Source organism: Heterodontus francisci, chromosome 33, assembly GCF_036365525.1.
Source record: "Heterodontus francisci isolate sHetFra1 chromosome 33, sHetFra1.hap1, whole genome shotgun sequence".
Taxonomy (NCBI): domain Eukaryota; kingdom Metazoa; phylum Chordata; class Chondrichthyes; order Heterodontiformes; family Heterodontidae; genus Heterodontus; species Heterodontus francisci.
The window spans coordinates 24,025,234-24,037,260 of NC_090403.1; the positions used below are offsets into that span (position 1 = coordinate 24,025,234).

General features: G+C 38.4%; 1 protein-coding gene across 1 annotated transcript in view; it reads left to right on the forward strand.

The window, feature by feature from the left end:
* The window catches only part of LOC137348055 (26S proteasome non-ATPase regulatory subunit 11), a 97,508-nt gene extending 92,022 nt beyond the window's left edge, over positions 1-5,486 (forward strand). The window contains exon 14 of the mRNA XM_068013180.1: positions 4,981-5,486. The gene's annotated coding sequence lies outside the window, so the exon portion shown is untranslated. The remainder of the gene's footprint in view (positions 1-4,980) is intronic.
* Positions 5,487-12,027: the final 6,541 nt, after the last annotated feature.

The window sequence follows — 12,027 nt, forward strand, 5'->3', positions numbered from 1 at the left end:
TGAATGTAAAGTACTTCCAGTGTTACTACTTGAAATAAGGTTAGCATGGGCCAGTCATATGGCTAGCGCACACCAATCAAATTCCAAAAATGGAAACTTGCCCTGACCGATCCCCATCAACTTCACCTTTGTTTTTCACTGGCATGGTAAGAGGAGTGCCTTAAAGCAATTATAAAGTGCTGTATGCATCTCTCATGACTTAAGCCGCCTAACCAACATCCTGCTTGCTCTCCCTCTCTCTGCCTGCTTTCCAACTGCTTGCTCAGTCCCAGTTTATAAAAAGGAAAAACACCTTTTATAGATTTCCTGAATGATCTCTATTCACTAACGTCTTCGTGAAACTTTTCACTCTTTAAAATGGTCACTTTCTTTTGACTGTCAGTCTGTTTAATGCTAGTTTCTTTGCTTAGAGAAATGCTTTTTTCTTTTGCTGAACAAAATCTAATTTTGCAAGTAATTAAGTCTAATTGCCCAGAAACCAATTACTGTTATGTTTTTAAAATTATGTGCCATTCTATCACAGGAAGTTAGGAATCAATTTATGTTCTGTAATTCCATGACTCAACAGTTCTGAGCTCAAATTCTATACAAAGCTTCTATATAGAGGCAGGGATTTCCGTTGGCTGATATAATGCAATGTCTTGTGTAGCATTCCATTGGTCATCAGAACTGCCTTGTAGTACATAAATTACATTAGCACTCAGCAGAGCCTTGAAAGAAATGAGCTTTATATTTTTAGTACAGCGCTTAATTTACTGTTCTGACAGGTGAGGGAGTCCTCTAAGGTCTTAGCAAGAGGTCATGGTAATGTTACATAAATTGACTTAGATTAAATTGGGGAAAGTTCCCCACTTTTAAACTGTTGAGGATGAATTCAGACACTAGCTCCGTTACACCGCTAAGTGACGCTTTTTTTGTTGGTAAAATCAGCCACAGTAACATCCTAATATAGGTTAGCTAGCAGAGGAAATATATTATAAAAGCAAAATACTGCAGATGATGGAAATCTGAAATAAAAACAAGAAATGCTGGAAATGCTCAGCAGGTCTGGCTGCATCTGTGGAGAGAGCAGAGTTAACGCTTCAGGTCAGTGACACTTCATCAGAACTGATCAGAACAGTTCTGATGTAGGGTCACTGACCTAAAACGTTAACTCTGCTTCTCTCTCCACAGATGCAGCCAGACCTGCTGAGTATTTCCAGCATTTCTTTTTATTATATTAGAGGAAATATATTTATTTCACAGGTAAAATGATTGTAATGCTGGCCAGCCTTTTCATAGACATCTGAGAAGAACATTTTGTACTTAATGTGAGCCTTTTTGTACATTATCCTTGATTTAGTTAAACACCCTCGCTCCCACCTCCTTAAATATACCACAATTTTAAATCTTAAACAAGATTTAGCTGTCTTTGTAGTAACTTGAAATGAATACTTCAACATGTTCATTTATAACCAATCTCAAACACAAAGGATCTCATCTGTCTTCCACCTTTTATGCACATTTGGAAAGATGTGCTGCTTTGAATATATAGCTCAGTGCAGTGAAAGGTGAATTTAAACATGTACAGATCATTGTCAAATCAAAAGGAGCACAGGTCAGCAGTAAATTTTGGTTCAAAATCTTGTATGCACAAATGCTCTCGATTGGAAAAGCATTGATTAAGCTTCCTCCATCACTATTCAATTCTAAAATAATCCATGCATATTTTTATTGTAGTGCAGTCCATGTCACATGTTTGTGGTGCCAGTCTATTGGCCCAATATCTTTAAAATGCCACATCTGATTTCAAAAGCCTTGTCCGTTGCTCGGTTTGAATAGTGTTGCATAGTACAGAAACAGGCCATTCGATCCATCGTATCCATGCCAGTATTTATGTGCCACATGAGCCTCCTCCCACACTTCTTCATCTATCCCCATCAACATATCCTTCTATTCCGTTCTCCCTCACGCGTTTAGCTAACTTCCCTTAAATGTATCTATGCTATTCGCCTCAACTATTCCTTGTGGTAGTGAATTCTGCTTTCTCACTCCTCTCTAGGTAAAGAAGTTTCTCCTGAATTCCTTACTGAATTTATTAGTGGCTATCTTATATTTAAGGCCCCTAATTCTGGCCACTTCTGCAAGTGGAAATTGCTTTACCCTATCAAACTCTTAAATAATCTTGAAGACCTCTGTCAGGTCACCCCTCAATCTTCCCTTTTCTAGAGAAAATAGCCTCAGCCTATTCAATCATTCCTGATATGTATAACCTCTTGTTCTGGTATCATTTTAGTAAATCTTTTTTGTACTTCTTCAGTACCTCTATACCATCCTTATAATATGCAGACTCAGATCTGTACACAGTGCTCCAAGTGGCTCTAAGGTTCTATAAAAGTGTAACTAACTGCTCTGCTTTTCAGTTCTATCCTTCAAGAAATTAACCAGTACTGTGTTTTATTGCTTTATTAACCTGTGTCGCTACTTTTAGAAGAACAGATGCACAAATTGCTACCACATTTAGGTATTCATTTTCCAAAGAGTATGTAGCCTCCTTATTCTTCCAACTAAAATATATCACCTGACACTTAACTATATTGAAGGTCATGTGCCAATTATGTGCCCATTCTGCAAATTTATTAATGCCTTCCTGCATTTTGTTGCAGCCCTCCTCTGTGTTAACTACATCCCACAATTTGGTGTCCTGCACAAATTTTGAAATTGTACTTCTGAGTCCCAAGTCCAAATGATTTGTGTAAATGGTGAGCAAGACCAATCTTTGTGGTATACTACTTCCCACCTTTATACCAGTCTGTACAACTACCTTTAACCCCTACACTCTCTTCCCGCTTTGTAGCAAGCTTGCTACCCATGCTGCTACTTGTAACCTGACTCCTTGAGTGTCCACTGTGGTGTTACCTTATCAAAGGCATTTTGGAAATCCAAATGTATAGCGTCTACCTCATTGCCCTTTATCTACCAATTCTGTTACTACCTCAAAGAATTTACTAAGGTTGATCAAACATGATCTTCCCTTTTGGAATCCATGCTGACTACTCTTTATTATATTTTCAGTTTCTGGATGTTTTCCAATAACATTGCCAGAGTTACTCATTGTATAATTAAGTTATCCACCAACAAAAGCACATTATAACATCACTTCATTGTTACAAATTAGAGTACTCCATGCAGTGCTATTTAGGGAGAGACTACTTCTGAGTCTCATTCTACTTTGCTGGAGTTAGGTGGGGCCCTGAGTCTGTATTTACTCTTCCAGTTTAGCATGAATGTAAACCCCAAATCTCTTCATCCTGACGCTACTAGTGTGTGATTCCACGTTTAGATGTATGAATGCTGTTTATAATGTATGAGACTTCGTTATCTCAGATTTTTAATAATATATATTGTTCTCCTGAGGGAGCTTTCCCTTTGTGAACATAGTTTTTCTGTGGCCAAAATATTAAATTCAAGCCATTGCAAAAATATGTAATGGTGCTCAATTCTATTTTGTTTATGGAACAAATTATTTTGTTCAAAGAATTTCAAATTTTACTTGAAATTGAGCTCTTAGAATGACAGTTGTTTGTATTTTTCGTGACATGTAGAACCTTAATTTTAAGAAGCAGAATTTATGTAAATCTTGCTTCTGTTTTTGGCCTTATTTGTAAAGTCAATGTTCACATTGTTGTGGTATACCTTTAGTGGGCGTATCTAAAATTATTGTCCATCGCTAGACAGGATGTGATGTATAATACTCATGATTATTGGGCACTTGTTAATTCACCTTCCAGTTATTCTACATAGTTTCATCCCTTCAAATAAAGAACCCACTTATTTAAGTTAACAATCCTCCTGGTATGGTTGGTGGGTTTGTGTAAAGCAGAGAAAATACAACACACCTGTGGTAACGAAGACCAAAAAGGATTGATAAAGTAATACCAAAATACTGTGTCCATAGAAGAACATTTGTGTGTGAAAATTAGTTGCTGTACTTTGGGATGAGTGATGGCCATGAGTATGAGAGCTTTTGTTTTTAGCTCGGAAGGTTGGTGCATAATCTTTAAGATTTGATCTGTATGTCAAGCTAAAGGTTCTATGCACCATAGAGCAACCAGTGGCAGCATTTTCATTCAAACTTTGAGAATTTCCATTATCAGTAGAATTCAGAAGCTGATTTTGGTGGGAACAGGAGTGGGACATTCAGCCCCTTCAGCCTGTTCCACCATTCAGTTCGATCATGGCTGATCTCTAGCTCAGCTTTGTTGACCTGTCTTTGTTCCATATCCCGCGATACCCTTGCCCAACAGAAATCTTGTCAATCCCAGTCGTGCAAGTTTCAGTTGACTCAGTATCCACAGCCATTTAAAGGGAGCAAGTGCCAGATTTCCTCTACCTTCTGTGTGTGAAAAGTGCTTCCTGATTTGACTCCTAAGCAGCCCAGCTCGAATTTTATTATGCCCTCCTGTTGTGGATTCCTTCGCCAGTGGAAATAGTTTCTCTGTCTACTCTGTTGAATCTCTTTATTGTTTTTAACACTTTTGATTATATCATCTCTCAACCTTCTAAGCTCAAGAGAATACAAGCCAAGTTTATGCAATGTGATCTCATAATTTAACCCTTTAATCTGTGGTATAATTCTGGTGAACCTTCACTCTACCTTTTCAAAGGCCAGTATATCATTCCTGAGGTTCTCGGGGGACAGTCGGGTACAAAATGGTGTCTGTATTCACACAGCATTGGACACATTGTGCCTGTGGCTATTATAATGGCTAATGAACCAAATAGCAGTCTGCTTTTGTATTTCAGTCTATGATAACGTTGACCATTTCTTTGGTGGTGGTTAAGATGATTTATCTCTTTTCCCCTTGAAAGCTGTTCTAAGTGCTCAAGTAGATTTTTTTCTTTTTAACTATGAAGTCTGTAACCATTTCAGTTTTGTTATCAGGCTGCTTTTGTTCAGCTCTATTGATGCATATTTAGCTGTTTGTTCTCCCCCTACAGAGAGCGACTGTATTCCAGAGAGTTGGACTGTGTGACAGAAGAGAGCGGAGCTTGAAGAAATGCTAGGATTTTTTCAGTGTGTCCTACTTTCAGTCTGAAAGTTTTTAAATCCCTCGTCAAACTCATTCTGTTCAGAACAAGTTTGTTCCAGTTTGATGTAGCCTTTACCCAGCAGGTTATCAGGGGATGGTATGACATTTTTTTTTCAAAATCCTTTGTCATATTTTGTCCTGCTCTTCATTCTCTTGAGGGTTTAACCAAACTCTCGCTTTGTTATATCCAGAGGTTTTTGGTTGACCGTTGACCCATGCTGTCTCTGGACCTGGCTGACATCACACTGCTTTTGACCTGACTTGTTTTCCAACAGTTTCCTACACATGCCGCCGCTGTTTTGGTTCTTGCCATCAATATCAAATGTACAAACGGTTCTCGCTAACCAACAATTATCAGGTATATCTGATGTTCAGATGAGTTCATAAATAAAGAAGAAAACATTTTTTTTCAAAGTGTGATGTGTGCTTTTTTTCCTTTTTAGATCTCTAAATTAGTTTTGAGAAAAAAAAACTTGTGCGAAAACTGTAAATTGACTATTGGAACTCGTAGGTACCGAAGAACCTTATCTCAGCTTCCCCACAGATGTTTGAATCTTTTAAATAAAATGTTATTGATGAGTCATCAGTATTGTACATACTTTCTGCTGTCCTTGCTTGTGTCTCTTGGGGGCAGGGGGGAAAGGAAGAAAGTTTTGGTAATTTTTTGAAACATCTATATTGGCACTGTATATTAATTCTACTTTGGACAGCAATGTGTTGAGGAGTCGTTTGGCAAGACAAATTGCACATATTGACTTAACATCTTAATAAAAGCAAAATACTGCGGATGCTGGAAATCTGAAACAAAAACAAGAAATGCTGGATTCACTCAGCAGGTCTGGCAGCATCTGTGGAAAGAGAAGCAGAGTTAACGTTTCGGGTCAGTGACCCTTCTTCGGAACTGCTGGAGGAGATTTGCCTAAACTGCTGCAGTGACCTATTTAAGCAAATTCCACCACCACTTTCAACCAGTAATAGTTATAAATGGGGAGAGGGATTTTTTTCAAGTAGGGTGATAGTTTTTTTTTTAAAACATAACTTTATACTGTTCAGGGTCACTTAAGTATAATGGTTGGTTGTCAGTCAAATGCACTAGTCACTGGCCCCTTTCAGAACTAGCTTGGTTAGAGCCTGCACATCATTGCTTTACAGCTGGACCTTGCACTCATTATTTATAGTGGCATAAATGTATTCAGTTGCAATTGATATTAATGAACTAATAGCTGCTGGATTGATTCAGAACATGGTGTTTTATCTGCAGTGTAAATGTAAATGTGGAATGCAATGGAATTATGTTAATATTACAAAGTATTAGTTGCTATTGTAGTGTGAGCAGCAGAAGATATATTGTTTGACTAGTTACACCAGATGACTGAGGGTTGCACCGACATGGTCATCAAGCCCTGAATGATTGTTCGGCTATAGATGGTTTTATTGTAATAGAGCAGAGAGAGTGACAGTGCAAGATAAGTGATTCTGATGCTTTTAAATGCAAAAAGATGAACTAATTTAATTCATAGTGGCTGCCTTTAACTAGTGGGTGTATCATGATCAACTTACTTTTCAGAGCGCTCTTAATTGACCATTACTTCAGTTTCTCAAAAATGAACCTCGTTCAGCAAAATCAATGACTTAGTGATTCTAATTCTTCAGAACTTTGTAGACAGATTGGTACATGAGGGAATATGAAGGAAACTGTTAGCTTCTGTCCTATATCTAAGAATGACACTGTCAAGTCTACTGTATTTTTCACTTGCAGCACATGGTATGGTTGCTTGCTTTGGGCACCTCGCCTCAATGTGCGATAGAATAGGATATCCAGTTAGAAACTGCCAGAAGCAACTGAATTAAACTCGACCTCAAGCGGGAAATGTTCAGCGCACTACCAGATTTAAACCCTACAGGAAGGCAGGCATACAAAAAGTGGGAGTTGTATAAAATGAGAATGTTAGGGATAAAAAGTTAAAATCTTGGGAATTATCTTGAGCCCAAAGAGAAATTGAATTTAAGGGGCATATTGCTGTTAATTTAGTGCTTAAGTATTTTGCTGAAAATCCTATCAAATTGATCTGTTTAACAGATGAAGATTAAACTGACTGTTCTGAGAATTTTTTTGTTGACAGAACTGTTTTAATGAGTAGCTGCTGGTTGTGATCACAATAACTAATTATAGTTTGGGACAAGACATGTCCTGTGTAGGTGTATCTTACTTTTGGGAAGGGTGGTGTTGAGCCTAATTGATGTAGTTTTTCTGTCGCTACATTGGATTGATCCTACTTAGAATTTACAGATTTTGTGCATGGATCTCCTCCATTACCTGCACTTGTCTTTTTATAATATATATACATTTTATATATATATATATTTGTCTTTGTCCGTATGAAATATTGGGTGATGTTGAGGATGTTTGCATATTTCCACAATGTGTAAAAAAAAAAAAAAAATCCAAATCTTTGCTCTGGTGCATTTTAAGAGTTTTTAATTAAATGATATGAATGTTTCACAGCTTGTACAGTGTTTGTTCCTATAGGGTTGGGGTTTTACTCATCACCACATGATAGTGGCGTTCTTTAGCTTTGATGAGCTGGAAATGCTAGCATCCCAGCTTGTGCATTCGACTAAACATCTTCTGTAAGATACAGCTCTCTTTATTCAATTTTCATGTACAAATAGGAATCGCTATCCTACAGGCAAGGTCACTGTTCTTTAAATCTCTCCAGGTGGCAGATGACCTCCTTCCACTATGCTGTATCCTCGTTCTGAGTCAGACATTATTTTCCTTGTATTGGCCAGCAGGTAGTTTGCCTGTCATCTCCCACACTAAACTATATCTTACACCATTGCTTTTATTTTCCCTAGACAGTTTTTCTAAAAATCTTGACAATTTTTGTTTGGGGCACGAAGGCAGGATCGAAAGTGAAATATTTCATTTTTTTTGCCCCCCACAAGTTCTCATGCATTTTTAAGGGTTCAATAAGTGTGTCATTTTGAAGGTAGCCTTCAACAGGCAGTCCAGCTTTGGTGAGTGCTAAACCCTTGGCCCCAGTTCAGTATCTGGCTAGAAAATTTTCATTCAGTCCATAAGTCCTTGCCTTCTGCTGTCATGTGATTTATCTTCATTAAAAGCAAATTTCAGACTGCTCCAGTGCTACCGTTGGAAGACCTTAGCATCGGGTACTGTTAAGCGGCCCTTAGTCTAACATGTGAATAGGAGGCATTCATCAGTTGCTGTAGTCAGTGTTCATTCACTTGACTGTTGAGAATGCTATGGGATGTATGAGACCTATGTGTCATGTATATAAGGATTTGGATTCAGTTGACAAGTGCAACCAACTTAAATATTCACTCCCCTCACTATTGCAAAATGTGGTAGAGCCACACAGTCAGCCCAGGGACTTAGATTCCTGAGATGAGCAAAGCCTTAGAGCCACTGGTTTCACTCAAAGTGCGATGGTGCTGTGAGAAGTTACCAAGGCCCTAAATGACTTTTCTCATCTTGTGGAAAAGGGTGAAATGGGAGATTTTCCTTGAAATTCCTCAAGCAAATTGTTAAATCAACAATGATCTTTAATGAGCAACAGTCAAGCATAACCAGATTCATTGGGCAAAAGGGTGATGCTGTTTTGGATTTCATTGCTAAATCGTAACTTCATGAGATTTTCTCAGCCTTCATGCAAGCTCCAACTGAAGAGACAACTTACATGGCAGGACCTGTGATGATGCACCCAAGCTAGGCTGTATAATGTTCCCCAAGCCAGAAGAACTCTACATTTAGTTCTTAACTATTATATTTTGGAATTATGTCAAGTTCCTTTAGCTTTGATGAACTGAAAATGCTAACATAGCTCAAATATTCTGTCCTTATCTTTGTGTTTTCCTTTTTGTTTCAACTTCCACGTTACCTTTTTTAATCTGTCACATTGGGCAGAAAATTAAAACTTTCTCCTTTTATATAATTGAATATTGATTGCTTAACAAGAAGTACATTGCTCTGCCAGTCACAAAGAAACAAAGACTTGCATTTATGTAGTGTCTTTCAAGATTTCGGGACCTCCCCCAAAGTGCTTTATGGACAATGAGGAATGTTTGCAGTGTAGTCATGGTTGTAGGAAATACAGCAACCAATTTGTGCACAGCAAGGTCACACAAACATTGCTTGTTGAAGGATAAATATGGGCCAGAATATTATGGAATCTCATCTCTGAATAATTCCACAGGAGTAAGAACTGTTCTGGTCGGTCTGTGTAACAACATTTGTCAATTCATTCAAAAATAATGTTGGGTGATACGATGAATTCTTCTCTTCTCTCCCCCACCCCACCCTGCCATTGTAACCAATGATTTCGCTTAAACCAGGAATATAAATTAAGCAAAGTCCATAGAAGATAGCAAACCTAAATGTTTGGGTGTATTTACTTCAGCTCTGGTGAGTGTTTTTGGCCTTGTATCTTTTCCAAACTTGTGTAGTGTTATTCCGATGTTTTAGCCTGAAGCTGAAGTGGAATGAGACTTCACAATCACTTTGCCCTGGTGTCAGGTTAGTCCCTGACTCCAGATTCAGGCTGCAGTTGCACTGTAATTGCAGTGAAGAAGTACTAATGCTCAGAGACACCATGCCACCACCTCATATCGTCTCTTTGTTTAACTTTGGTACAAGTTTTTGATGAATTCACTAAAGCAGGCACTGGGAACTTCCCTGGAAATTCACCTGATTAGGTTTTCATGCTGAAGTTCCAGGACCAGATTGATATGTAAATCTGGAGAATCCAAGTGATTTCAAGCAGTGGAGTTGGGAGTTATGCAAGTTGAAAATCTGTAGCATTAATTAATGTTCATTTCTAAGGCACTTCTGAAGTAAATACACCCAAACGTTTAGGTTTGCTATCTTCTATTTTTTTATAACCTTTATTACTCTAGATTTTTCAGATTCTATATTTTGATTGTTCTCATTGAGTTGCAACTCTACGCTGTTGCGAGTTCCTTCACTAGCTCTGTCTGCGTAAGCTTTCAGTAATTACCCAGGATAGAACACAAATTTTTTAAAAATCCTTTTCAAGTTAATTTAACTACTGAAATTCTCCTATGCCTAAAACAGATCATTCTCCCATGTACAAAAAGTGATGCAGCATCACATCAGAATTTCTTTGTTTATTGAGCAAATCTATTTAGCATGTTACAGCCGAGGCAGGAGGAGTGCCCTGTTTCTTCTAGTTCCACTTCTCTATGGGTCACAATGTATGTTTAAATTTTTTCCCCACTTACCAATACGGTCAATCATAGACTCTATTTGTATCCAAGAATAAAACACACCAACCAGGTTTCTTTAATAAACAACAAAATTATCACAAAACAAGTCTTAACCAGTAATAAAGCATAAACACACAGATTGAAGTATAACATTTCCCTTTTTACCTTAGCCCCTCCCACACACACATACATCAGTTAACTGGAAAAATAAAAGGGATTTTTGTTTTTAGAGCTTTATTACAGACAAAAACACGTGGGCTTTATACTTGCTCATTCTTGAAGGAGCAGCAGATGAGGTATGTTGTGTTCAAACTGGCAAACAGTCTGGCCTCCGAGTACACGTGGACAGGTCACTGGGATCTTTTAGAACAGTTCTTTTCAGGCAGCGTTGAGAACTAATTTAGCAGGCTTTTCTTCAAAGACAGGAGACGAAATGCGTTGACACAGTGGACTTCTCGGGATCTTTTGGAGAGGTGCTGGAAAGCTGAGCTGGGATGGGGTCGTCTTCCTTGGGAATTCTCTTCTCTCCTTGGAAGTTCTCCCTTTTATGCCGTTCAACCCTAAATCAAAACAATTCAAAAACAAAACCGACAACAGGAGGTCAATTTTGATCTGTCACTTCTTTGTGAACAACTTCTCCGGGTGTCCAAAGTTCTCTGTTGTTTATTGAGCTGGAAGTCAGGTGGTTTCCCAGAAAGGCTTGTTGCTGTTGGAAGTCAAGTGGTTTCCTAGACAGGCTTGTTTTCTTCAAGCCCTCTGGGTGACTTTTTTAAAAAAAATCGTTTCCAGGGACTCTTTTTTTCAAAGTCAAGTGGCCTTTACATAACCCCCTTTGAAAACCCCAAAGTTTAACATTTCTTCAATCTTTCAAAAAGAATCCTCAAAAAATATATTTTAACAAAACAGAGGCACTTTCGTAACAAACATTAAACAATTGAATAAATAACCACATTTATATTTCTAGTAGAAATGTATGCTATCCAGCTCCTTCAAGAAAAAAACTTGCAATCTGTTCAAAAGAATAGAGATTTAGTATAAACATTTTAATTTAACTAATTAGTCTAAAACATTAGAGCAGTACAGGCCCTTCAGCCCTCGATGTTGCGCCGACCTGTGAAACCATCTGACCTACACTATTCCAATTTCATCCATATGTCTATCCAATGACCACTTAAATGTCCTTAAAGTTGGCGAGTCTACTACTGTTGCAGGCAGGGTGTTTCATGCCCCTACTACTCTCTGAGTAAAGAAACTACCTCTGACATCTGTCCTATATCTATCACCCCTCAACTTAAAGCCTTGTCCCCTCGTGTTTGCCATCACCATCCGAGGAAAAAGACTCTCACTATCCAACCCTCTGATTATCTTATGTCTCTATTAAGTCACCTCTCCTCCTCCTTCTCTCCAATGAAAACAACCTCAAGTCCCTCAGCCTTTCCTCGTAAGACCTTCCCTCCATACCAGGCACCATCCTAGTAAATCTCCTCTGCACCCTTTCCATAGCTTCCACATCCTTCCTATAATGCGGTGACCAGAACTGCACGCAATACTCCAGGTGCGGTCTCACCAGAGTTTTGTACAGCTGCAGCATGACCTCGTGGCTCCGAAACTCGATCCCCCTACTAATAAAAGCTAACACACCATATGCCTTCTTAACAGCCCTATTAACCTGGGTAGCAACCTTCAGGGATTTATGCACCTGGACACC